Genomic DNA, 27209 nt, shown 5'->3' on the forward strand with positions numbered 1-27209 from the left:
CTCCTCCGGTTGAACCTTTTTAATACTCTTGTTGCCTTCACTGCAAATCTAATACTTGAGCAACTTGAATATTGTTCGAATTCAGAATAGAAATGTGGGGAGGGAAGGGTGAGTTTTAAAATAGGGTGGAGGGGGGCGCTTGGGTGGCTCAGTGGGTTAAAGCCTCTGCCTTCTGCTTGGGTCATGATCCCAGAATCCTGGGATCGAGCCCCGCATCGGGCTCTCTGCTCGGCGGGGAGCCTGCTTCCTCTTCTCTCTGACTGCCTCTCTGCCTACTTGTGATCTCTGTCTGTCAAATAAATAAATAAAATTTTAAAAAAAATTTAAAATAGGGTGGAGGGAGAGATGAACCAAGAGTCTTTATCATTGTATCTTTATGCCTCGATGTTGAAGCACAGTTTCTACAAAGAATTCTTTTCCTGTCATTAGAATGACTCACGTTCAACAACTTTTGACATCTTTTCTAAAATTACATGATATTAAAAAAATATAACTTGTAGATGATATCAGTCTTGGATTGGTAATACTTGGAGGTATGACATATCATCATTTTTCAGTGTAAACCCTTGAATTTGAATCCAGAAGTTTTGGATTACAGGGAAAGTTTTGTGACTCTTAAATGTGTACCTGAAAATTCTCCACAGATTTGTGCAAACAGTACTTTTCTGCAGAGAACTCACTTATAACGTGCTCAATAGTATCCAAGCAAAAGAAATTTCTCTTTAATGACCGAATACTGGAATACAAAATACCTGAAAAAAAATACTTTTCTAGACTGAATGTTTGTGTCTGCCTCAAATTCATATGCTAAAGCCCTAAGCTCACCCCCATTGTGACTGTATATGGAGATGGAGCCTTTATAAGAAGTAATTAGGGCTTCATTCTTATGACCTCATTTAACCTTAATCCAACAGAACTGATGTCTTTTTAAGGAAGAGAGACCAGAGTGTTCGGGCTCTCGCTCCTTCAGGGGTCAAGAAGAGGTTGAAGAGGTTGTTGGAGGCCGCATGAGATGAACTACCTATGAGCTAGAAGACAATCCTCAGAATAAACCGTACCATGCCGGTCCCTTGACCTTTGACTTCTGGCCTTCACAACTGTGAGAAATAAATTCCTGTTGTTGAAGCCACCCAGTCTATGGTATGGCACCCCCAGCAGATGAAGAAAAATACTAAACATAAAAGATATCATTTTACTAAAAATTAATTGATAAATAAATCATATGTTCTTAACTGTCTCAAAAAGCATAGACTATTAAATGTTGTTTAGGGGTGCCTGGGTGGCTCAGTGGGTTAAAGCCGCTGCTTTCGGCTCAGGTCATGGTCTCAGGGTCCTGGGATCGAGCCCCGCATCGGGCTCTCTGCTCAGCAGGGAGCCTGCTTCCTCCTCTCTCTCTCTCAGCCTGCCTCTCTGCCTACTTGTGATCTCCGTCTGTCAAATAAATAAATAAAATCTTTAAATAAATAAATAAATAAATAAATAAATGTTGTTTAAACTTTTGATTTTCTTAAGACCATCATTTTAAGCTACATGAAGTGCATGCGGACACAGCAGTAAGCCTAAGAAATATGGAAGAAATAGCAGGTTTTGTGATTTATAAAAATCATCCCTTTCACATTAGGGATTGTAGAAAGTTCTAATCAAATTCCTACAGGTTGGTGAATCTTCAAACTTCAACTCATTTTTTATATCGACAGAGGGGGGAAAAAAGTGACTCCTAAGACTACCTAGCAAAATCCAAGTTGATTATGCTTTCATAAAATATTCTTCCTACTCTGACTTTTATCCTTTTATTTGAAAACTAAATCTCTGAGTTCCTGAGTGGTTAGGGCAGTTTCCATGGCACACAATTAGGTGAAAATAGTTAATAAGAATGATTTAAGGCATGAACATTTAAGAGTATATATGGAAAAATGGTTGATTAATTAGAATAAACATGAGAATTGATTAAAAATTAAATGTCATGAAAAAAATTAAATGTTATGAAAGTCTGTTTTAAAGTGCATTTTCTGAAAAACTCATATTTCTGATATATTCACTTTTTGGCTCATCAGCACTACATTTAAAACATACAAACGCACACATACACATTGAAGCTATTTCACTTATTATTTCCTAGAAATAAGATTTTTTCAAGAGCCAATGATTTTTTCCTAAGTTGTAATTTTTCGTCTTTGAGAGCCAGCCCTATTCAGTATAGGACAGCCCTCCTATATGGAGAGGGAGATTTCTGTATATCTTGCCAGACTCCCAGAAGCCAATGAATTATAATTCTCAAAGATTGGATTTAGATATGAAATCTAAAATTCTTGACTTTTGAATTGCCTTGAAACTCTCATCCTCAGTTAAAACTCTGTTTTGTTTTCTTTAAGAAGATTTACTACCTTTACTGATATATTTGTTCAAATCACATAAACCCAAAATGCAATTTTAAAATAGTTAAAAATTCTTCAAAGTGATTAACCATCATAGCTATAAAGTTAAAAAGATAAAATCCTCACTAAGCTTGATTATATGAAATTAGAGTACAATCAAATAACAAACCATTTAAATGCCAACTGAAAGTTTAAAAAATAATTTTAAGTATCCAAAGTGATCTTTTTATGTTATACTTAAAAAAACTAATAGTGGCTATAAAAGGATTATAATGGTGATATCTGGGTCTTATATGCAATTAATTACATAAGAGATACAACTACTAATTATTCTAATGATCTTTAGAGCACCAAAAATATAGCATCTTTTGAAAGGGTTTGGAGGAAAATCTCATTTTTTTAGTGAACTACATAAGTTCAGGGAATTTATATCTATGGAATCTTTCAATCTCAGCATTGGAAAATATATCATGTTTACAGCCATTAAATTTGAAGCCAGGTGAATTACCAAATTAAAGTCCTAGAGACAATGTCAAATAATTTGCTTCATTTATAGTTTGTAAATAGGTTAAAACTTAATAATTAGAATATTCCATAAGAATTCACATAGGCCACTATATAGATTATTTATGCTTATGAAAGGATCTATGTATAGAATATATGTTTAATATATAAAACATATGTATATATATATTTTTTTTTTTTTTCTATTTCTTACCATATCACCTAGTTAACCCATCTCCCCAACCCCCTCCCCTCTGGTAAATCAGTTTGTCTTCTTTAGTTGAGTCTGTTTCTTGATTTGTCTCTCATTTTTTTTACCTTGTCCCGTTGGTTTTGTTTCTTAAATTCCACATGTGTGTGAAGTCCTGTGGTATTTATCTTTCTCTGACTGATTTGTTTCACTTAGCATTATACTCTCTAGCTCTATATAAGTTGTTGAAAATGGCAAGATTTCATTCTTTTTATGGCTGAATAATGTTCCAGTGTGTGTGAGTGCACACGTGCGTGCACATGCGTGTGCACATACACCATTCTTCTTTATCTATTCATTAGTTGCTGGACACCTGGCTATTTCCATAATTTAGCTATTGTTGATAATGCTGCTAGAAACATCATGGTGCCATGTATCCCTTCAAATCAGTGTTTTTGTATTTGGATAAATTCCTAGTAGTGCAGTTGCTGGATCATAGGGTTATTCTGTTTTTAACTTTTAGAGAAACATCCATACTGTTTTCTACAGTGGCTATACCAGTTTACACTCCTACCAGCAGTGCCAGAGGGTTCCCCTTTCTCCACATCATTGCCAACACTTACTGTTTCTTGTTACTAATTTTAGCCATTCTGACAGGTATCTCATTGTAGTTTTGATTTGCATATCCTTGATGATCAGTGATGTTGAACATTTTTTCATCCATCTTTGGACCATCTGTTCATGTCTTCTGTACATTTTTCAATTGAATTATCCATTTTTTGAGTGTTGAATTATGTAAGTTCTTTTATATATTTTGGATACAAACCCTCTATTGGATATGCCATTTAAAAATTATCTTCTTCCATTCCACAGGTCCTTTTAGTTCTCTTGATTGTTTCCTTCACTGTGCAGAAGCTTTTTATCTTCATCTCCCAATAGTTTATTTTTGCTTTTGTTTCCCTTGCCTAAGGAGGTATATCTAGAAAGAAGTTGCTGTGGCCAAAGTCAAAGAAGTTACTGCCTGTGTTCTCTTCTAGGATTTTTATGGTTTCATGTCCCACAATTAAGTTTTTAATCCATGTTGAGCTTATTTTTGTGTATGGTGTAAGGAAGTGGCCAAGTTTCATTCTTTTGCATGTTGCTGTCCAGTTTTCCCAAGACCATTTGCTGAAGAGACTTTTTCCTGTTGAATAATCTTTCCTCCTTTCTATAAGATTAATTGACCATAGAGTTATGAGTTCATTTCTGGATTTTTTGTATTCTGTTCCTTTGATTTATGTGTCTGTTTTTGTGTCAGTACCATACTGTTTCGATCACTATAGCTTTGTAATATAACCTAAAGTGTGCCTCCAGCTTTGCTTTTCTTTTTCAAGTTTGCTTTGGGTATATTGAGGTTGTTTGTGGTTTCCATACAAATTTTGGGATTGCTTGCTTTAGCTCTGTGAAAAATACTGTTGGTGTTTTGGCAGGGATTGCATTAAATGTATAGGTTGCTTTGGATAGTATAGATATATATATTTTTTAACATATCATGTATTATTTTCCCCAGGGGTACAGGTCTGTGAATCATCAGGCTTATACATTTCACAGCACTCACCATAGCACTTACCCTCCCTAGTGTCCATAACCCAGCCACCTTATCCTTACCTCCCCACTCCAGCAACCCTCGGTTTGTTTTGTGAGATTAAGAGTCTCTTATGGTTTGTCTCCCTCCCCATCCAATATTTGTTCTTCCAGTCCATGAGCATGGAATGTCTTTCCATTTCCTTGTGTCATCTTCAGTTTCTTTTGGGAATGTTTTATGGAGTCTGGGTCTTTCACCTCTTTAATTAGATTTATTCCTGGGTATCTTATTATTTTGGGTTCAATTTTAAATGGGATTATTTTCTTAATTTCTCTTTTTGCAGCTTCATTATTATTATATACAAATGCAACAGATTTCTGTACATTGTTTTAGTACCCTGTGACTACTGAATTAGCTTATCAGTTCTAGCAGGTTTTTGGTAGAGTCTTTTGGATTTTCTATATATATAGTATCATGTGTTCTGCAAATATTTAAAATTAGTATCTTCCTTACCAATGTGGACACCTTTTTTGATTGTTGTTGTTGTTGCCTGATTGCTGTGGCTAGGACTTCCAGTACTATGTTGAATACAAGTAGTGAGAGCGGATATCCTTGTCTTCTTCATGACCTTAGGGGGAAAGCTCTCAGTTTTTCTCTATAAGGATGTTGTTAGCTGTGGGTTCTTTTATCTGGCCTTTATGTTCCCTCTAAACTTACTTTGTTGATGGTTTTTAATCATGAATGGCTGTCAAATGCTCATTTGAGTTTTTTGAAATAATCATATGTTTCTTATCCTTTCCCTTATTGATCTGATGTACCATATTGCTTAATTTGCAAATATTGAACTACTCTTTCCACCCAGGAATAAATCCCACGTGATTGTGGTGAATGACTTCTTAAATATATTGTTGAATTTGGTTTGCTAGTATTTTGTTAAATATATATTATTAAATACATTTAAATGTAAAAACATATTTATATCTAATATATAAATATATATTTATATATAAAAAGCTCTATTTATTATTGTTTCAACCCTTTGGTTTCGTCAAAATTTAGTTTTTAAAGTTTTAACACATGACTTTGAAACGAAAATTTATTTAACACATTAATGAGCAAACGGGGGCGGTGAAGCTGTTTCAAAAAGAGTTTAGAAGAAACAGAAGTGTTTGTAATGACTGAGTAAAAGAATGGTGGGAGAGGACTAAGAAATTATACACAAAGCTGAATTACATCTTATGTGAAAAAAAAAAAAAAAGAAAGTAAAACTTTGGATTTTAGACCCATTTGCATCTCTGCAGGGCAAAATTCATTAAAATGGCTATAGTATTACACAAGTTAATGTCTACCCATTGAGAGTAGGAAGATATATCCTAACCAACAATAAGTAACAAATCCAGGGGTCCAAAATCAGAAATTCCTTGGCTGTGCCCATTAGACAGTGCTTTTGTATGGCAGTATTGCCTTGTGATCTTAAATAAATTCTAGAGATTATTGTTGATTAAAAAAAAAAAAAACCATAAAGGGTGCACCTGGCTGACTCAGTGGGTTAAGCCTCTGCTTTCAGCTCAGGTCATGATCTCAGGGTCCTGGGATCCAGCCCCACGTTGGGCTCTATGCTCAGTGGGGAACCTGCTTCCCCCTATCCCTCTGCCTGCTTCTCTGTCTACTTGTGATCTCTCTCTTTCTCTCTTTCTGTGTCAAATAAATACATAAAATCTTTAAAAAAACAAACAAACAAACATAAAGTTGGTCACAGTGTTTTGGTCAGTTACAGAGGTGTAGCAAAAAATATAGTTTCCTAACAATATGCTCCACAGCTTCTGGTTTGCTTTTGTTGAGTTTTAAATAACTCTTATTTGTTGTTCTATTCTGTTGAGGAAAAGAAAAAAAGAAATTCATCTTCATTAGGTTACACCTTCAGTATATCTGTATGTGTATGGATTCTAGTTCTTCAAGGTTTACAAGACCTGCTGAAGTGTTCTTAAGTGAGGAATTAATTTATCTATTTTACTGCCTATGAGGCTTTGATCTTAAAATCAACCAAAGGTACAAGACCCATGTCCTAGAGGGCCATGGACTCTGATTCCAGACCCAAATTATAACCTTTGTTCCTTCATGGGCTTTTAGTTCTGATTACATTGGATTATTCTCCAACAGGATATGATCTTGGCTGCACAAGTGATTTCTGCAATGATATCCCAATTAAAAATAAAAGGATTCCTATGAACTTATGAAAATATATTTCCATTAAAATTAAAGAGTTAATAAAATATTTGTTTCTGAAGGATGAGAACTGGTCTTACAGATTTCTTAGGAAAAAAAAAAGATACTATTGAAAGAATATTTCCTTTCAGTCTATAAAAACATAGTCTAAAAAACTGAGTGTTAGAGATAGAAAAATATTAAGAGGCTTTCATACACCCATCAAAAATATCAATATTCCAGAGACACCGGGGTGGTTCAATTGGTTAAGTTTTTACCTTTGGCTCAGGCCATGATCCCAGAGTTTTTGGATCGAGCCCCAAGTAGGGCTTCCTGTCCAGTGGGGAGTCTGCCTCTCCCTCTGCCTCTGCTTCTCCCCCCCTTCTTGTGTGCTCCTTTCTCTCTCTCTCACTGAATCTCTCTTTCTCAAATAAAATAAGTAAAATCTTAAGAAAAATCAATATTCCAAACAAAACATATATAATCACAAAATAGATTCTTTTATCCATTCATTCAGTTCTATGTGATTAATTATTGAAGAAGGGTAATACTGTCTATGTCTATACACATGAGATACATGTGTAACTATGTCATAAGAATTTGATCAGTTTTTCTCCTGAGTGTTCAGTATGGGGTAAAATGATCAAGCTTTCTTTTTTAATGAAGAGGAGAGAGACACAAGCCTCCCCTCCTTTCCTCCTAAGGGTATCTCCTTAACACATTATAGTCTCAATAAAAGTCTCAACCTTTTGATCTGACAATGCAAAGTCTTAGTCCTTCTGACCATTGGAACTATAAACACCTTCAGAATTAGTTCAGAATTGTCTCTCAGTGTATCAGGACACATGTGTACCATTTTATCTTCCAAGAAAATTTGAGAAGTTTTAATTGTTCTTTTTCCATTTAAGTGTATAAATATGCGTGAAATTCTATCCAGCCTTCAGAGACACTTTCAGGCTACCTCCACATGTATGTAAATATGAAATGGTTACTTACTAATGAATTCTGTTTTTTCTCTCTCTTTAATACTGGTGTGGAAAGTGTTTTGTTGGTTTCCCAACTGTCTGCAGGAATTGTGACATTACCTTTAAAATATAAGCTGTTACTTCAAACAGTTTAGTCTGCCATAGTTTCATGGATGCTGCAGAACGTACAATACTCCTGGGTCAGAGACAAGGGACTGTTTATTATTCATCAGTGCAAGTGGCATGATCATCATGTTCACATCCACTGCCCTTGCTTATCACTTTCTGGAAGGACCAATGGAAAGGGGCCAGGTGGATGCTGGGCATACAGTGAGTTTGCGTTATAGAAAATGGAGTTTAGGAAACCTAAATCTTTTACAATAGGTTGCCAGGAAATGAAATGAAATTTACTTGAAGGCAACATTAACTGTATTAATCTGGCCTGTAAATAACCTTGCCCCCAACTGTGGAGAGAAACACTGTCTTCCAAGTCCGTTTGTTACACAAATATCCTTGGAAAAATAATCCAGAGCAAAGGTAGCCATTGTTATTGCTTGTAAGACATATAGAAATGAAAGAGATCCCTGGAAAATTGTCTTCCAATAAAGGTGAGAAAATCTTCTTCACAGTGAGAGCATTGTAAATCTTCAGAGCCTTCCTGTAAGATGTACAGTCTTTAAAATATATTTATATTAATAACAGTTTATCCACATAAAATTAACTATTTGGTAACCAATATTTCAGTATTCTAACTTAAAAATTATCTAGGGCTATGGATTGCACAAATGGATATCTGAGTAGACAAGCTTTAAAAAGACTTTATGGGACTAATATTAGCTTTTCTAATTAGTAAATCATTGTATGATGCTTGGGAAGCACAGATTAACTAGTCCCTTCAAGAGAAAACAAATCTAAATACTATAAAAATACTTTTTACAGTTTTACAGTATACTTATAGGGAGATTAGGGGTTGCAGATGATTTTTTAATCCAAAATTGTCATGCTGGTCTGATTTGTTCAAGATTCACCTTATTGACATTAATTTAATCACAGATGAAAAAATGCGTCTCAGCTAACAGTTTTGGTGTTTGTTTTTCAAAAATCACATTTTTAAAATATCAGAAGTTTTGTCTTTATATTCTGGGGATATTAGAGTTATGTCCATGATAACAGTTTCTCTATGAGAACAGATCTTATTTATTTTTAGAGACTTTCTATCTAAAATATTAATACCCCCTAGAGCAGGAAAATATTCCACACTCACACAATGAGAAGTAAAGCTTTTTCTCAATTATAGACACAGATGCTCACACAGATTTTGTGGCTTTACTTCACAATTTAGGACACAGGAACACAACACACATGAATCACTGGTTCAGATCCCAAAGTACTATTCTTTTTCCCAACAAGCCTGAAATATTTTCTAAATTGATATGAACTCACAAGTAAACTAAGAAAAAAGACTAGTAACTGAGATAATCTATTATCTCTCATCTATCAGAGTCTGTCTTTACCCATGACAGATCTTTAACGGTCAGATCATGAAAACAAATTTTCATTTTTTGCCGTCCTGTAACAAACTAGAAGCAGAACCAAACTAAAGAAATAGAAAATAAAAGCATATAATACAAAATGAAAATAGTAAAGAAATGCAAGTCAGTAAAGTTAATTTATTGCTGCTTGGTACTCATTTTTCTCTTTATTTTAATTTAAATTCAATTAGTACATCATTAGTTTTTTGATCTAGTGTTCAATGATTCATTAGGGTATTCTAAGAGGAAAGCAAATTTGTGCTTTGCTTCCTTGGACATCTCAGTGAAACCTCCAAAATGCTCATGGTTTTTTAGAAGTTCAAAATATAACTCTTATAAAGGGAGCACATCGAAGATTCATTAATTAGTACCCAAACTTGAACCTGCATCCAAAAACAAAACAGGAGTATTCATAGTGATAAAATGAAAGAATGATAGGGAAAAATTGTGAAATTACATGCAAAACTGGTGTAATGGTTAATTTTGTCAACTTGACTGGACCAAGAGGTACCCAGACTATTTGATTAAACATTATTTCTGCATACATCTGTGAGGGTATATGTATATGTGTCTGCTGCTAATCAATAATCAATAATTACCACGTGGATAGAAGGACTTGTTCTGTGGATAGTAGTCAGCCTCTTTACTCAGCCACCCTGTCATTGTCCAACACGTTCTTGAACAAAGTGGCTATGGTTGCAGGGATGGAGGTTATTCGTGGGCTCAGGAACTTGGACCTCTACCATCACCAGTTGTGGAAGGATCAGAGTTTCATTCTTGCTGGAAGAGATACTTAACTGGGATATGAATCTGGATTCCTGCATGCCGTGCTTCTGCTTATCTACCATTATGGTATTCCATTGTTTCTTACCAGGGAACTCACTTCACAGCCAAAGAAGTAAGGCAATGGGTTCCTGCTCGTGGAATTCCCTGGTATACCATAGTCCCTCCTATCCAGAAGCAGCTGATTTGATAGAACAAGGAAATGGCCTTTTGATAGAACAAGAAAATGGTGTTTCTGGATGAGGCTAACATTTGAATCAGTTGACTGAGAGTCAAGGAGATTTCTCTCCTCAATCACAGTGGAATCTGGCCTCAATCACAGTGCCAGCTAGGTGGCAATACCTCACAGGATTGAGGCAAGGTTCTCTGGGAAATAGATAGACTCTGAACCAGTGCCCAGTATATGGTGCTCTTTCTCCCATAGACAAGAACCCAGGAGTAAAAATGGGAATGGCACCACTACTAACCCTAGTGAGCGACTAATAAAGTGTTTGCTTCCTGCAATGTAATGCCCTGCTCTGGCCTAGAAGTCTTGACTCCAAAGGGAGAAATACTTCCACCAGAAGACACAACAATGATTCCATTGAACTGGAAATTAAGTCTGCTGCCCAGCCACCTTAGACTCCTCATGTCTCTGAATCAACAAGCAAAGAAGGGAATTACTGTGCCAACTGGAATAATTGATCCTGACTACCAGGGGAAATTAGATTAGTATTCTACAGTGAATGTAAGAAAGAATGTCTGGAATACAGGAGCTCTCTTAGGGCATCTCTTAGAATTACCATGCCTTGTGATTAACACAATCCAGGCAGGATTCTTAAAGGTCCAGACCCTACAGGAATGAAAGTTATAAATACCAGCTATGACCATGTGACCAATTACAGAAATAAGGACTGTAACTGTCATGAGTATTCCACCTGGTTTTGGTATAAATATTTTTGTGTGTTTATAGATATATGTCTATGTATGCAAAGGCATTTTCCGTATATTTTTTATTTTCCTACTTTTATTTTCTTATCATGTAATGTGAGACATATCGACTTCATATCATAATATTTACTATTAATTTTATAACACAATGTTTAAGTTATGGGATAATGAGGAGAAGAGTAAGCATCGCTCAAGGACTTTACGTTCTCTTCTGGGGAAGATATTAATGCACTTCTGGTTGTATGCAGGAGATTTATATGATCTTAGATGGAATATGGCCTTCTTTTTATTTGGAGATGAAGTGTAGTTCAAGGAGACGTGTATGGATACCAGTTAAGATGGTGATTTTATGTGCCAACTTGACCTCTGGGGTGCCCAGATATTTGGTTAAACATTTCTGAATGTGTCTGTAAAGGTGTTTCTGGATGAGGCTAACATTTGAATCAGTTGACTGAGAGTCAAGGAGGTTTCTCTCCCAGTGTGGGTGGGCCTCATCCAATCAGTCAAAAGCCCGGATAGCATAAAAGACTGAGTAAGAAAGGATTCCATGTCTCTGCCTTTATCTCCAAGCTGGGACATTGGTTCTCATGCCTTTGCACTTGGCTTAGACTGGCACTTACATCAATAGCTCTCTTGGTTCTCAAGCTCTCATACTTGGACTGAAACTGTACCATTGTCTCTTCTGGGTCTCCAGCTTGCTAACAGCAGATCTTAGATTTTTCAGCCTCCGTAGTTGTGAGCCAATTCTTTACAGCAAATTTCTCTCTCCCTATCTCCCTCCTTCTGTGTGCATGTGTGTATGTGTGTGTATCTCCATTCTGTTGGTCATTTCTCTGAAGAATTCAGAATAATGCAACTGATAAATGTCATACAAGTCAAAAATAAACCAATAAAAAGCTCAAACGTTTGAGCTGCAATACTCTCTATGGAGAGAAGTAATGCTTCTTCACATGAGAAATTCATTTTCAAATTTATCGTTAATTTTTATTTGCCAGGAATAATTTGCATTGCTATCAGATTTTTATAAGTTAGTTTACAATTTTTACAAAGTTGTAGAATACCCTAATTAAGAGCAGAAGGCAAAGCAAAACTGGATAGATACTTCTAGATAATTAGATAAACTTTTAATAGAAAACTAATTTTTTATTTGGCTCAGTCCAAACTGTCTCTGAAGGGGGAAAATGTCTACAGTAAGATAATCCCTTTTTAATATTCAAGTTATATTATCAGTGCACACTTGCAGCTGGGTATTTCTGAAAGTTTAATCAGCATGTGTTACTATGCGTATCAGTAGGGCACAGCTTTCTAGGTTATAGCTTAGACTCTGGAAAATGAGATGAAATATCTCAAAGGTGTACAATAAATTAGTATTTTTCTATGTCATCTATCCCTAATTCCCTACTGTACAAAAAAACTTGAGTAATTTTAAATTTTACAAATGACATTAATTTGTGAAATGGTACCATGTTCCCTGTATATGAGTTAGAAATTCAACATTTAAATCCCCACTGAAGGGGCTCCAATTTAACAAATACCACTAGCTACATTCATACATATTCAATTTTTTTGTTGTTAAACTATTTTGGCCAAGATGTTCACTTCTACCAGATCAAGAGTAGAACATGTTGGTTTATTTTTAAATCAGTCTTTTGTTTACTTGTTTATTTATTTTTAATTTTTTAAAGTCAGTCTTTTAAAATGTAAAATTTTAGACCTGTTTTTTTCCTCTGAAAAAAAGAAGATGAATTATAGATTTAGACATGAATTTCTAAAGAATTATAGTTAAAAAGTCTAATTTTCTGGGAAGAGCAACACAAATAAATTTTTGCTCAGATTCTGGGGGAAAAAAATGTGTGTCTTCCTGATCAAATGCAGAAAGTGCTTTGTTCCACTTACTTATAATTTACTGACACCATTCAGAGGGAGGGTCTGTAATCCTGTTCTCCATCGCCCACCCCCTCCCCCTTCTGATGCAGATTATCAATCTTTGCTGCAGGTAGAATCACGTAGAGAGCTTTTTACAAAAATATGCTTAGGATACACCCCACACAAATCAGAATCACTGGGGATAGGACCTGCATATCACTATTTTACAGGACTTCTCCCGATGATTCAAATGTACAATGTTTGGAAATACTGGTACAGTAGATTTTCTAGCTGCAGGCTTGTTTGGTCCTGACATTTCCTCCTAAGGTTTTCAAATACTTTAAAATAATTGTTACTATTACTTTTCTTTAAGTAAGAGCCTTGAAAATATACTCACAAAATTCTTATTTTACCATTTTCCTAAGAATACACACATTCTTCTGTTACCATTTGAAAATGTACACCAAAAATATTTTTCTGGTCAGAATATAGGAGTGTGCCCCACATGATCAGAAAGTAGCTCATTGATCCAGATGTCGAATAAACTGAACTCCTATTTGGTCATATTGATAGCTTTCATATAAATGTGGTTGTGAGTGTATGTGAATTGGTCAGTATTATTTCAAAGCTGAAAGTAGCTTTTCTCACAGATGAATCATGTGTTCTTTTGTGGGGGAAGATAGTTTTGTTGCTGCTAATTGGCCTTTATGCTGTACAAAGATAGAGCCTGGAATGGGTGGGGGTAAAAGAAGAGAAAGCCCTATTCTTCCAAGAATAGATATTGTAAATGGTTTTGTTTTTTCTGAAAAGAGTTGCTCAAGATCCCTTTTGGGGGGCATCTGAGAACGGTGGTCTAGATTCCCTCATAGGAATATACAGGAAGGAAAATGTGGTGGTCCTTTTAATGATAGTTGAAGGAACGCTCACTCAACTGAGAATTGTCCAAGGAGAACTGTAGCATAGCCTGATCTAAGAATGTTGAGAGATTTTATATGTCTAATCCAATTTATTTTTGTGTGTTTGTGTGTTTATTTCATTGTATTCTACCCAAACCTTTAGTAGATTCTCGTTAAATTGTGTTGGCTGGTCTTTGCTGTGGGGATTTGGGGCTACTGTGGGCTGATGCTGGAATGAAATACCAAAGGGAGAGTCACAGTGGCCTGAGGGAAGAAGTTTCCAGCCTGTAGGAAGAGATCCAGAGTAGAAAGGAGACAAAGTCTGCCGTGAGGAACAAAGCACTGGGTAGCAGTGATAACTGGAATAATTCTGGAGCCTGTAAACATTCCTTGGTGATTCTAGAAATACTGAGGAGAAAGTCTTCCAAGACCAGATACTCAGTTGTCGAGGATGATGCTATTTATGGTAAAGTGAAGGATGACTCCTGAAAGCTGAGGCAGAGACAACTGGGTTCTAATAAGAAAAAAAAAAAAAAGCCAACTTTATAACATAACTATTCATTCTGTCAGTCAACAAGCATTCATTAACTGTGTTAATTGCACTTGTTTTTAGAAAGTTTGTATCCATTAATTATGCATATATATGTATAAACTGAGCCAGATTTTTAAAATTTTTCCTTAATGAGACACAATATTAAAAATAAGAACTATAAGCCAAGCACTTTGCCACACATTCTACAACTCTACACGCAGCACTAGTAATCGTTACTCACAAGGGTTAAGATTTTGATCGGACACTCTTAAAAAAAAGATTGCCATAAAAAGGGTACATTTTTTATGATTCTATTTCATGAAGTTCTTTTGCTTCATATTTTTTTCACATATAGTATTTCAGTATTATTTCTGGATGCAATTATGTAAAGGAGATTTATGTAGGGGTTGATCTGTAGAGAATCGCCTGTTGCAGGGTGACAGCGTGATGAGGCAAGGTTAAATAGCAGGGGAGCCACACAGCTGAGGACCATCAAAGATCAGCATAGGAAGGAAACTGAGGATATAGAAGCCATCTGGCCAGAGGGAATTTAGCAAATCCTCACAAGGATATCTAGCTTTCATTAACTTTAGTTACAACCCAGAACAGAAATGTTTGAAACTCTCTTAACAGAATGAGTGGTTCAAGATTCTAGAGGAGGATATCCTGCAACAATGTCTTCAGACATGCTGGGAGTGTTTCCCCCCTCAAATATCTCCAGCTAAAACTGAAAAAAAAAGTGATTGTATATTCAGTCAGTAGGCACATGAGTATATTTTTATCCAGATGAGAACATTTAGAAAAATGAAATTGTAACAAACATACTTATCATACATTGGCATTATTGTTGTTGATAATAACCCTATAAAGCTTTGGATGTTCATTTACAATTCTGTTGTTGTTGATTTTCACCTTGCTTTCCTCCAGGGTTCCTCTTTTCCTTGGACTTTTCCCAGGCTGGTCCAGTTAGAGAGTTTAGCTCCATTTTTAAATTACATCTAAAGATGTATTCTAGTTGGATTAACAACTTGAGATCCTAAGGCTTCTTGGGTTCCATGAAAAATTACATTTTCTTCATTCAACAAGTGTTCATTGAATGCCTTCTTGTACCAGACATTGTTCTAGATACTTGGAGATAAAGCAGTGAACAAAAGTGAAGGAAAAAAATCCTTCTATCTGGTAAATGGGTGTATCTATATCTTTACATGAAAATATTTCCATTATAAATTTAAAAATTTTAATATAACATACAAGAATGAACACACACACACAATCCTCTATATAAAAGATAAGGAATATTTGTGATTCCAGAGTACCAGTTTTGAAAAGGATGAGGGAGGCATGTATCCCTCAGAAATTAACATTAGAACAAATATCTGAGAGGAAGCATCACAGAATATCACAGAATACTGTCTTGACAGATATATGGGTAGACTCCTGGAAGCCACAAAAAAACTTGTTAATATTCCTGCATCTATCTAGTCCTTGAGAGAAGTGGAAGCCAGCAAGAATGGAAGGGTTGAAAGTCAGTTGTTAGATCTAAACCATCCATGGGCTTGCTTTAAAGTAAGTAGATGAAACTGAGGTTAGTCATTGAGAATTCTGGATAAAAATCACAAATTTTTAAAATAGATGTTTACACATTTTACTTTGGCTCATAATTTAATCAGAATTCAATATCAGAAATTTATAAAATCATAATAAATCTCTCAGTGTGTATTAATGGGAAATCTAGCTGTCTGGTAGCAAGGAATAGTAGAAAGGGGAGAGGTCCAAGGGGAACTATGATTTGGGAATATGGAAAATTTTTTTGAACTTGGAAGGGGAAAATGGGGCCTCCAAGTCAAAGCCCTGGTTTTAATCAGAAGTAATATTTAAGAATAAATTGAAATAAATCAACTTGTAAAAATATTCTGTAAGAGAGATCATTCCCTGATGGCAGAAGGGTTTTATAAAAAATTCCCAGTAGACAAATAGTATTTTGGAATATATTTCATGTAATATAGCATCAGAAAAAAAAATCACTACAAATATGCAGATACATCTGAAACTAATGTAACATTGAATGTCAATTCTACTTCAGTAAAAAAAGAATGTCATGCAGAAAAGGAAATATATTCTCAAATCAGTTTTAGAAAGTGGAATATGGTAGTTATACTATCAACATAAAAACCCTTTTGTTAGACATCACCAACTAAATATTATACCATATTAATAGAATGTAGTATAGTTGATTTCTGTAATACAGAATCTGAGCAAATCCATTCAAATATACATAGACACATATGATTTTGAATTGGTAACATATTCACATACTTCAAACATAAAAATATAAAAATATACCTGGAATGAATTTTCTATACCCTTCTTGTAGCATAAACTCTATGTTCTTTTGCATCTTTAAGTTCTTTCCAAGTTAATCCATATTAATCCATTTATAAAGTATTTCCTGGTTTTTTTTTAATTTTTTTAGCAGTTGCAAAATATGCCATTGTGTGAATATACCATGATTTATGTAATCAGCCCTGTACTAATGGATCTTTGGTTGTTTTCTCTTTTACTACTATAAATAATTTCACAACAATAGACATGTACATAGGACTTTCATACATATAATAATATACATTTAGGATAAAACCCTAGGAATAGAACTATCATGCCAAAGAGTATATACATTTTAATTTTGATAAATCCTGCTAAATAGTCTCTCTAATGGTTGTACCAATTGACTCTCACTAAAAATTCATGAAAGTTACTATTTTCCAACAGCTTTGTCAACATAGCATATTTTGGATTTTAGCCTATCAAGTAGGTGCAAATTTTGTGTCACTGTTGTTTGAATTTGTTTTTCTTAATACAGACACATTTGGGTAGTTTGAATTTGTTTTTCTTAACACAGACACATTTGGGTATCTTTTCATATGTTGGAGAGATACTTGTGTTTTATTCTAGAAGAAGCTTTTTTTTTTTTTTCATATCCTTTGTCCATTTTTCCATAGAGTAAATTGCCCATTGTCTGTTATATGAATTACATTATTCCCAGGGGTGTAATTTGAATATTTTCACCTTGTCTTTTTTTTTTTCACTTTTAAGGTGTTTTTCTTTTCTTTAAACTGAATTCTATTTAATGGCTTCTGGATTTTATGTCATAGAGAGAAAGGCCTTCTTCATTCTTCATTCTGAGGGCAAGATTCTCCATATGTTCTTTTCTCCTACACTGTTTTGGTTACACACACACATGTACACACAACACACATGTACAACCTGTATGTCTAGCTCCTGAATTTATTGATTTGGAATTTACCTAGAACTGGACCACATTTTATCTTGCTCCACATGTCTTCCCAGTTGTCTAAACAGAATTCAGTGGAAAATTAATCTTTTCTAAAATGCCCCCATATTCTTACCTACACTTACAAATGTTTTTGGCTTTATTTCTGTTCTTTTGATTTCGTACCATTGTTCTTTATGTTATTATATGCTAAAACTGTGCTGTTTTAACTACTAAAACACAGTGGTATCATTTATCTTCTACTTGCTCTATCAGGTATCAAAGCCTCCTGCCTATACATTGCTTTAAGCATTTTGGAAATAACTTTTAAAATCTATAACAGAGAAATGATGGGCATAGTCCATGAGCAGCAACAGCTCCTAGGCTTATACCTTAATGTTGTGGTCTTTAAATGTTGGTGTGCAACAGAACCTTATGCAGGGCTTCTTCTGATAGACTGCTAAACTCTCCTCCTAGAATTGCCAATTCCGTGAGAGTAAGACCCAAGAATTTGCATTCCTAACAAGTAACTGGGTAGTGCCAGTGTTGCTGGCCTAGGGACACACTTTGAGTATCACTGCCCTAAAACACCTGCCACGTATGCAGAAGGAATTAAGCCTGTACAAGAATGTCTCAGCATTGTGGTAAAGAATTGGGAAAACCTTGTGCTCACTTCGGCAGCACATATACTAAAAAAAAGAAAGAAACTTAAAGTTTCTTCACAAAGAATGACATTATATTGTGTTATTCTGACTAGAATTTTCTACAGCTAAATGAATTAGATACATTCATCAAATGGGTGAATTTCATGAAACATAAGGAGAACCAAAAACAACAGGGATCATGGTTTGGTCTTCGTAGGGGAAGTGGGTGCAGAAGGGGCACATAGAACACAGAAGAGAGAGGTGCCTGGGTGGCTTGGTCTGTTAAATGGCTGTCTTAAGCTCAGATCATGAGATCCAGGGATCTGCTGGCATTAGGGAGCTGGGTGGGGGGCGGAATTCCTGCTCAGTAGGGAGTTTGCTTCTTTCTTCCCCTTCCCCTCTCTCTGTCCCTCCCACTCTCTGCTCTCTCTCTCTTGCTCGCTCTCTCTCTCTCAGATAAATAAGATCTTAAAAAAAATAAAAGAACACAGAGGAGAAAAGATGAAGAGCATTCAGGAAAAACAGTAAGTTTCAGGGGTGCCTGGGTGGCTCAGTAGGTTAAATCCTCTGCCTTCGGCTCAGGTCATGATCCCAGGGTCCTGGAATCAAGCCCCACATTGGGCTCTCTGCTCAGCAGGGAGTCTGCTTCCTCCTCTCTCTCTGTCCTTCTCTGCCTACTTGTGATCTCTGTCTGTCAAATAAATAAATAAAATCTTTTAAAAATTTTTTTTAAAAAAGAAAAACAGTACGCTTCAGAAGAAATTTTCATCATGGGATACTATATTAAATATTAAAACATTAATAAATAATACTATATCATTTATGAATATATCTCAGAAGTATAAATGCATAGTCTGAGAATTATAAACACCAAGTTCAGGATAGTAATAGCTTGGGGCAGAGGTAGTAATTGGTATGATTCAATATTATGGAGGAGAGGAATACCTTGTGGACAGACACATTTTAATTTTCGTAAGAATTGCCAAATGGCCTCCATAGAGGTAGTACCAATTTACGCATTTGTCAAATTTATGTCTTATGCTGGGTAATAAGTCTGATTATGCATTATATTGTCTTGTCTAATTTTGTTGACTGCCTGAAATAGTTCATCTATAAAAATTAATAAAGAATATGTGACTATAAGAAACAACCCCTCCTTGCTGCCTACCTGTCCTTGAAATTTCCTAAGGGAGATAAAGAAGATGAATGATAGTCACACGCTCTGCACCCCTATGTGAAATTCTGACTTCATTATAACTTTGTTGTAAATCCACAAAATTATGGGACTATTTAGAAAACTATTCTTTCTCTCTAAATTTAGGCCACCAATTACAGATTTTTAACCCAAAGTATAAATGGCTCTGATATGGATTGTATACTGTACCCAGTATTACTTAAAAGACTAAGTAAGGAAAGGTCACATGAAAATCTGAGATTTCTAGTTTTTCTAAAAATATCAGAAGCTCTGGCGACCCAGGGCTGACATTTCCACATAGTAACAATTGCCTGGAGCGAGCATCCACTGCCCCTCTTCATGCAAATGTGTTTTCTGGTTTCCCGCACAGCTCACCTGGTCTCCCTGACTCATGGAAGTTACTATGCTAACCCCTACACACATTGAATATACAGTCCAATTTAGAAAACATTGTTCTGGGGCAGTAAAATTTAAGTTTTGGAGCTCAGCATGTGTGTGGTTATGACTCAGTCATAACCATAGGGAGAGTTTTAAAAAATTCTGGGATTCACACAGGGAACGTATACCCCCATAAAAGCATGAGCCTTAGAATGCCCGGGCCTTCAACTTAACTGTCATATGACAAAATCTACCCCAGACTTTTCTGCTGGAATTAGAACTTTAAAATCACCACAACTCTACTACTGAGGCTTTTTTTCCCTCTCCCTACAGCTTATCCCCAACCCCACTTAGCAAAACGACCCTCTCCAGTATTCAAGATCAGCGATGTCCAACAGAATTATATATATATAGCGGGGCGCCTGGGTGGCTCAGTGGGGTAAAGCCTCTGCCTTCGGCTCAGGTCATGCATGATCCCAGGGTCCTGGGATCAAGCCCCACATTGGGCTCTCTGCTCCACAGGGAGACTGCTTTCCTTCCTCTCTCTCTGCCTGCCTCTCTGCCTACCTCTGATCTCTGTCTGTCAAATAAATAAAATCTTAAAAAAAAAAAAGAATTATATATAGCATTATAAAAAGACACATTTAGATTGTTAATAACCACATTAAAAAAAGTAAAAAGAAACCAGTAAAATCAATTTTAATGATTTATTCAATCCAGTGTATCCAGAATATCATTTCACTATGCTATTAATGTATAAATGATCAGTTACTTTATACTCATGTCTGTGTGCACATGCTGAGTCTTTGATATTTGGTAGATATCTTTCACTTAAATCTTGTTAGCTAGACTAGCTACATTAAAAGTGCTCAGTAGCCACCCATGGTTAGTGGGTGTAGTATGCTTATTGTTCTACAAGGAATTGTCCAGACTGCGGACATAATCTGCTATCAGGAGATTTGAATCAAGAGGTTGTTTACAAATAAGTCTAATGAAAGAAAAGAAATGCCAGGAAGGAGGATGTATTCACCAGGACATTTCCTGCAAAGTGTGTGATTTCGCAGAATCTTTTAAATGGAAATGTGCAAAAGCATACATCTTTAGGTATACTTCTCACAACTGTAATTAAATTATCTCACCTCTAGGGGCACCTGGGTGGCTCAGTGGGTTAAGCCGGTGCCTTCAGCTCAGGTCATGATCTCAGGATCCTGGGATCGAGCCCCGCATCCGGCTCTCTGCTCAGCAGGGAGCCTGCTTCCTCCTCTCTCTCTGCCTGCCTCTCTGCCTACTTGTGATCTCTGTCTGTCAAATAAATAAATAAAATCTTTAAAAAAAAAAAAAAACAATAGCCTTTAAAAAAAAAAATTATCTCACCTTTAGAGAACTCTGATCTGTATATATAGCTTTATGTGGTATTGTAGAGGCTAGAGAAAAACAGAAGGAGAAATTATGGCCAATCCCTTAATCATGCTTCAGCTATAGTTTGTAGGAAGGAAGCAGCATTCCCTTGAGAAGTTGGCCCAGGAACAGGGAAAATCACTGGGTGAAATACCTTAGCGTAGCTTCCAAATTGAGTCTAGAAGTCAAGAGGGAATGTGTGTAAACTGGCTTATTCCTCTGTATATACTAGAGGATGTTGGACCTTGGAGTGGTAAAAGAACTATAAATAATGGAAATGTTTCTAGAAGGAAAGATAAAGAAAGAAAGAAAAGGAACTGAGAAAAGTCCTTAAGAAAGATATGGATATCTCTACCATAGATTTTGCTTTGGTTTTGTGTTTGTTTGTTTGTTTGGTTTTGTCTTTAGGGCTGGAAGAACAATTTAATAATACCAAATAAAACGACTTTGGGTAGGAAGGTTTTTCCTCTGGTAGCCAAAAGAAGCGCTTCACTGACTCAGAAGGGAACTTTTCTAATTTACACTAAGATTTCTGAGAAGTTGTTGGTTAAGGTAAATGAGAGCATGATTTCATTTGGGCCATGAAAATAGTCAGGACTTGAGGATGCCTGGGTGGTGCAGTCGGTTAAGCATCTGACTCTGGTCAGGTCATGATCTCAGGGTCCTGGGACCAAGCCCCATGTCAGGCCCCATGCACAGCGTGGAGACTGCTTGAGATTCTCCCTCTCCAGACTCTGTCCCTCCTGCTTGTGCTCACTCTCTCTCTCTCTCTCTCCCTCTGTAAAATAAATAATAGATTTTTTAAAACGGTCAGGACGTGAATAAACATAGAGTAGAAGACAGGGTATTCCTGGGGCAGAATGACATACAGAGTGGAACAGGCAGGTGGAAGAAAAAAAAAATCATCCAGACTAAAGCATGCCATAGTGACACAGAAGGCAAGATAGTAAGAGACTAATTCAGAGAGGTTAACAAGACACACAGGGAAGACCTATATCTGCCATTATTTTGCCCTTAGGCTATTACAAAAGCTCTAAATGAGGCATTAGAACTTTTATATATTAAAATGACTTCAGTTTTGTTCTAAACAATCCTATATTTTGCCTCATTTCTTTCTATTCTACTGATGGAATCTTATACTTAGCTCATTCCTTCTGTCTTCACTACCATCTGTTTTAATTCTTATCAAAGTTTTTGCAACTTATCTCCATTTTTTTTTTTTTTTTTTTGCAGCTTGCTGTTACATATCAGAAGACGATCTTGTGGGGCCCCATGTGATTAATGGTACCAGAACCACTAATGACTATCTCGTTTCCCAGCACACTCTAGTATTCATACGGGCCAGAGGCTAGGATTGTTCGCATTCCCTGTGATCAGTTTACAGCTCCACGCCTTGGAGGTTTTCCAAAATGCTCTCCTTTCTGTTCAGACTCTAACCAAATTCTGCTCAACTTTCAAGGTCTACCTAATTCAAGTCTAAATCATTTACTTCAGAGAGTCAAGACATCTTGACTATCAACATATGAACTTATTCAATGCCCCATATAATTTAGTATTATTTTATGTACTCTTGTTCTATAAATGTCTGCTTCCTACAATTAGATAATAAATTTATTTTTTTTTAATTTTATTTACTTATTTGAGAGAGAGTGAGAGCCCAGAGATCACAGAGGGAAAGGGAGAGGCAGAAGCAGATTTGCCATTGAGCAGAGAGCCCGATGTGAGGCTCAATCCCAGGACCCTGGGATCATGGCCTGAGCTCAAGACAAACACTTAACCAATTATGAGTAATAAATTTCTCATAATCAGAGACCATTCCTTATTTTTGCCCTCAAATATTTAATACATCCTAAGTGGTCTATAGATTGATTCTTTGAATCAGTACTTAAGTAGTAGTTATTGAGCACTGATTATGTTCTATTAGTTACAAGGCAAGAACTTAGCATAATGAATAAGATCTTTTACAACTTAGTCCTCAATCTACTTTACAGCTCTCTTGATCTTCACTTTTGTATCTACTTTTAAACTCTGAACTTGCTGAACTTCTTTCTGATATATTGAGTTATTATTACCATGCTTTTGCATTTGCTTTCCCCGATCCCTACCCACACATATTTATTAAGCCAGCATCAGTTCCCATAGTGCTTTATGTCTCTTCTTTCAGCATATAGGCCATGTGGCCTTGAGTTCCACCAGATCATATCCATACTTGTACACTCAGAGCACAGCACTCTGGTAATGGGAGGAGGGTACTGTATCCATCCAGGTGTTATCACCAGAATACTCAGTACTAGAATCAGAGGAGAGGAATCTCATATGTTTGAAATCTGGGAATAGAGAAACTTTGAAGGAAAATGGGTGTGGTCAATAGGGGTAAGAACTCAAAAAGTGCCAAAAAAAAAAAAAAAAAAGAGAGAGAGAGAGAGTAGAAGAAAGATCTTTGAGTTTGAGACAAAAGAGACCATTGAAGTAATTCTTGAAACTGAGCCACCCCCAAGACTTTTAAATAAGGATAAATATAATTACATTGGAATAAATTATATAAAAAAGATAATACTTTTTTATCATTCTCTGCTACGCCACCTTTCCCTGTCAACATAGTATATAACACAATACGGTCTAAATGACTATCTTTCACACAAAATTCTGTTTATGAAGTGCTACCTGATACAATATGTCTTATTTGCTTTAATGGTTCTCATTAAATTTAGTTTGTCATCCAAAACTTCAAGCTCACTACCTTGCGGCACCTGGGTGGGTCCGTGGGTTAAGCATCTGACTCTTTATTTCCGCTCAGGTCATGATCTCAGGTTGTGATAACGAACCCTGCGTTGGACTCCCTGCTCAGCATAGAGTTGGCTTGGGATTCTCTCTCCCTCTGCCCATTTGCCCCTTAAAAAAAGAAGCTCACTACCTCTATGAAGTCTTCATGGACACCATTAGTTATAATTCTTAGGGAATTCACCAACATTCTCATACCATTTGTTCGTTTCTTAGTGGACAAATAATGTAGTCACTTGTATCATTGTTTTTAATAGGTTTTATTTTTTTAGAGCATTTTTAGACTTATAGAAAAATTGAAGAGAAAGTACAGAGGCTTCCTAATACTTTACCTCTGCTACCCTCAGTGGGGGTGGGGGGGGAGTATTCCCCTTACTGTTAACTTCTTGTATTGGTGTGATATATTTATTACAACTGATGAACCAATGTTGTTACATTATTATTAACTAATGTCCATAGCTTACATTAGGTTTCACTTTTTGTTTTGGACAGTTCTATGGGTATTGCCAAATACATTATATTCACTATTATATGTATTCACTATTATAGTATCATACAGACAGTTTCACTATCCCCCAAATTCTTGGTGCTCCGCCTGTTTTATCTCTTCGTCTCTCCCACTCCTGAAACCTTCCTTCCCGCTCCCTCTTGCTTTATACAGAATGTCATATAGTTGGAATTATATAGCATATAGCCCATTGAGATTGGCTTTTTTCACTTGGCAATATGCATTTAAGATTCCTTTTTGTGCCCTAATAGCTCATTTCTTCTCCTCACTAAATAATATTCTATTGTATGGCCATACCCCTTTGTTTATCCATTCAGCTTATTTGTTGTTCAGTGTGTATCCATTGAAAGATAGCTTGGTTGATTCCAAGTTGGGGCAATTATGAATAAAGTTACTATAAACACCTATGTGCAGGTTGTTACATAGACATAAGCTTTCGACTCACTTGGGTAAATACCTAGAAGTGTGATTGCTGGATTATGGGGTGAGAGTGTGTTTAGTTTTATAAGAAACTGCCCAGATGTTTTCCAAAAGGGCTCTATCATTTTGCATTCCCACCAGTAAGGAGTAAGAGTTCCTGTTACTTTGTATCTTTACCAGCATTTGCTGTTGGTGTTTTGGATTTTAGCCATTGTATCAGGTGTGCAGTGGTATCACACTGTTCTAATTTGCAATTCCTTAATGTCATAATATTGAGCATCTTTTCATATGTTTATTGTCATCTGTGTATCTTCTTTGGTGAAGTGTGTGTTCAGATTTTTTGCCCACTTTTTAATCGGGCTGTTATCTTACTGTTGTATATGTCCATAGAAGTCTTTATCAAATAGGTGATTTACAAATATTTTCTCCCAGTTTGTGGCTTGTCTTTTTATATTCTTAAACTTATATCATATTTAATTAAATATTACAAGGCTAAATAAATAACTATTACAAGTGAGTATAATGTCCTGGAGGGTGGGATTCTATCTCAGAATTTTTTTTTGTTTGAATTTAATTAGTTGGTAAACTCAGTAATATCTACATTAGATTTCATCTCTGGCTGCTGTCACAATGTCCTCAGAGAAGTCTTGAACAGTTGTGAGCCCAGTTGTCAATGTTTGTCAATGGTTAAAGCTTTCAGGAGTGAATTTTAGCATGTAAGAAAATGATTTTCCCATGTGTGTAAGCATTCAAAGAGAGCTTCTCATTCTAACTTTAAAGGTGACTGAAGTTTAACCTGCATATAAAACTTTCTTGCCATATTGTTTGAGATTAATACAACTTTTCAGGGAAACCCAAAGAAATCTTTTGGCTTATCTCTTCTTGTGGATTCACTGATTTCTGACAAAATAACTCAACATATCTTAACACTAATGTAACTCTTTTAAATAGCCAAACTACTGAGTAGATTTTTATGGTGCACAGAAGGTGACAGTAGTTGGGATAAAATTCCAGAGAGTAAAGGCAAAGAAAAACACAGTAAAGTCTCAGCAGAAAAGACTGGAAAATGTTTTGCAAAGTATGAGCCCCTCTGAACTTCACCAACCGGGTGAGAGTCTAGACCAGGAATTTGAAGTCACTATCCCAAACAACTTGGATCAAACTAACACAAAAAGCTACACGTTCAGTCGTTGGATCAAACTTACACGGAATGTTACTCACTTAGTCATCAGTTGATTAATCTCCTTCCTCATTTGTAAAATGTAAACCAAACAAGCCAAACAGCAAATTATATGTTTATCTATCTTGACAGTGTGCAAGAATAATTTTCATTGTGCACAATTTTTTACTGTATATAATACTGTATACTTCTATGCTTTACCCTTAAAACACTTTGATTTTTATTAATCCCATAACCAGTAAACAGGGAAAATGGTAATGACTTCTAGTTGTGTATTTCATCTGTCAGATACCTCCACCTAAAGGTTTCATGAACTTCAAATTCAACATGATCATTTTCTTCCTCTCCACCAAATCTGTTATTTTTTATATTCTCTGCCTCAATGAATGACAGTGACATTAAAATGTATCCTGTTTTCCAGCCTAGAATCTTCAAAGTTGTACTCACCTTCTAACCATCGTCCAGGGTCTCTTTCCCACCCTGGTCTACTCTTATGTATCAGCTTCTAGAGTGTAAATCTGATACCAACCCCCAGCCTCAAATTTTGGCTAATGGTCAATTACCTACATGATGAAACACATACTCCTTGGAATGTAACAGACAGCCTTCTATTAGCTGGCTTTGGTAAATGTTCCCAACCTCATTTTCCTTTGTACCCCTAAATCGACTGGACACTGATTATGATACACTGTCACAATTTCTAAGCTACAACTTATTTCTTTGATTTTATTTATGCCTGCTCTTCTCTTGCCCCTTTCTTTCCAACTCAAATGTTTCTTTTTCTGTGAAGATTCATAAGAATTTTTATGTGTTCCCACATGGTCTTATCCCATTGTACTGTAATGACTTGTCTGTCTTTCCATGTAAGCCATTGAGTTCCTTAAGGATGAGAAAGAAACCATTTATTTCACATCTCTATCACCCTGCACAGTTTGCAGTGGTCAAAGGTTGAACAAATCAAAGGCTGAATGAATAAATGAATTATTGATTTGCTAAAACTTTGTTTCCAATATAAAAAAAAAATTCTGCCTAAATCAGGAAGACCTAGGATGAGTTGCTTTTTTCCTGAACATTCCATATTTATTTATTTAT

At 35.8% G+C, this 27209-nt stretch overlaps 1 non-coding gene across 1 annotated transcript; it reads right to left on the reverse strand.

Annotated features, from left to right (window-relative positions):
• Positions 1-2157: 2157 nt before the first annotated feature.
• On the reverse strand, positions 2158-2295 carry LOC116594636. Its single transcript, XR_004287344.1, has one exon.
• Between the last annotated feature and the right edge of the window lie 24914 nt (positions 2296-27209).

Source organism: Mustela erminea, chromosome 6 (assembly GCF_009829155.1).
Source record: "Mustela erminea isolate mMusErm1 chromosome 6, mMusErm1.Pri, whole genome shotgun sequence".
Lineage (NCBI taxonomy): Eukaryota > Metazoa > Chordata > Mammalia > Carnivora > Mustelidae > Mustela > Mustela erminea.